General features: G+C 47.9%; 1 long non-coding RNA gene across 1 annotated transcript in view; it reads right to left on the bottom strand.

The window, feature by feature from the left end:
* Positions 1 to 2,168, bottom strand: part of LOC116086198 — an 8,318-nt gene that overhangs the window by 1,651 nt on the left and 4,499 nt on the right. The window lies entirely within an intron of this gene.

Raw genomic sequence — 2,168 nt, forward strand, 5'->3', positions numbered from 1 at the left:
AAAAAAAAAAAAAAAAAAAAAAAATAGTTAAAGGAGACCAGGTGTAGTGGTCAACATCTTTCATCTGGCAAGCTCATGCTATAGCAAGATCTGGTCTAAATAAGTAAATGACTAACTGAAGGAACTGTTAAAAGTGCACACTAACTCCATACTTATCTGTTGTTCATATAATGATGATCCCCAAATAGGACAATTAGACAAAACAGAGTCACTGGCCTAGAAAATACAAAGTTCCTGTTTGGTGGCACTCTGCAAGCACCCTATCCCCAGTCAGAAGCATGAAGCATCATTGTACTAGGGAGATGGTGGGTGCCTAGGTCACTTAACCCAAACAAGAGCCTGGAGCAGGATCATGCTTGAAGCCAGTCTGTGTGTCTCCCTGTGAAGCAGAGGCAGCAGCTCCTGGGGCACAGGCACACGCATGGCTCCTAACACCACATCTTCCTGGATGTTGATGGAGTTTCCAGAGTGACGCATTGCCACACATGTGAGTGCTGGAGTCAAGGGCCATCTTTTGCATCATCATTCTGCAGAGGCACGTGCCCTCTGGAATGTGCCCAGAGCCAGAAAGAACTCTACAGACCAGTCACCACCTCTAGCTTCTTAAGACTTTATGCCGCCCCAAGTTTGTCTTATCAAGTCCGCTGGGCTCTCTAGGAGTCAGGGGCCACAGAGCCAGAAGGGCAGTGTCAAGGTGAAAGTGGTCTAGTCTTCTATCTCCAGGCTCTTCCTCTAGGCTGAAGAAACACCAGGCATCAGGTTGGAGGTAACTGAGGGTCCCAGAGGGAGAGCAGGAAGTTCCCCCTCTGTCCTGTCCAGGAAAGCCTACTTCTAAGCAGAATTAAATCTTCCCTCTGTTGTTTATATTCTAGATTTGTGTGTCCAGAAGGAAGAGACAAAATGACCTAGGGTGATCTATATTCACACCCACCTGGGGAGCTGCTTGGTATCCAGCCAGCATCATCTGGCTGAGTCCAAGAGCTTCCCTCTAAGGAACAGGAAACAGACAGGCAGGTGGGTGCTTATGCCCTCCTTTCTCTGAAGCAAGCATAGTGGTCACTTGTCACATAGTGGAGCAAGTGTGTAAGGCCACAGAGGAGCAGATGGAACTGAGACCCTACCCCCAGCAGACCCCTCCAGAGCAGCAAGAGAAAGAATACTATGGGAGGGGGGACTTAGGTCACAGACAAGGATACTACTCTGGGGTTACACCCACACCAACACATAACCTCAGGAATCTGTCAGAGAGTCTCGTAAAAGGAAATGTCTTGGACTGGGGTATCATAACAGAGACCCAATTGGCTGATAAATCAATACCTGGAGGCAGTTTGGAGGTTGGGGCCCAAGGGTGGAATGTGGCATGATGTAGTTCTTGTAACGGACATCTGCTGGTTGAAAGTGGTCATCTTCTCAGATGTCTCTCCATGTGGTAAAGAAGGTGAGTGAGCTCTCCAGGCCCCTTCTTTATTTATTTAATAATTTATTTGCTTATATTTTTGTGGGACTGGGAATATAATTTGGGGCCTAGAGCATGCTAGGCATAGCTCTACCTCTGAGTTATAAGTCCCCAGTTCTCTGGGGGTGAGGGAGCTTTTTATAAAGGCGCTAATCACCAGCCCTACCACCACCTTCTCATTAACTTCCAAATGTTCCATCTCCTCACCCTATCACATAGAGTAGGATTTCTTCTTTCTTCTTCTTCTTCTTCTCCTTCTCCTCCTCTTCCTCCTTCTCCTCCTCTTCCTCCTCCTCCTCCTTCTTCTCCTCCTCCTCTTCCTCCTTCTCTTCCTCCTTCTCTTCCTTCTCCTTCTCCTCCTCCTCCTTCTTTTCCTCCTTCTCTTCCTCCTCCTCCTCCTCTTTTTTTCCTCCTTCTCCTTCTTCTTCTCCTTCTTCTCCTTCTTCTCCTCCTCCTCCTTCTCCTTCTTTTCCTCCTTCTCCTTCTCCTTCTTCTCCTCCTTCTCCTCCTTCTCCTTCTTCTCCTTCTTCTCCTCCTCCTTCTCCTTCTCCTTCTTTTCCTCCTTTTCCTTCTCCTTCTTCTCCTCCTTCTCCTTCTCCTCCTCCTTCTTCTTTTCCTCCTTCTCCTCCTCCTCCTCCTTCTTTTCCTCCTCCTCCTTCTTCTCCTTCTCCTCCTTCTTCTCCTACTTCTCCTTCTCCTCCTCCTCCTCCTC

Source organism: Mastomys coucha, unplaced genomic scaffold, assembly GCF_008632895.1.
Source record: "Mastomys coucha isolate ucsf_1 unplaced genomic scaffold, UCSF_Mcou_1 pScaffold12, whole genome shotgun sequence".
Classification (NCBI taxonomy): domain Eukaryota; kingdom Metazoa; phylum Chordata; class Mammalia; order Rodentia; family Muridae; genus Mastomys; species Mastomys coucha.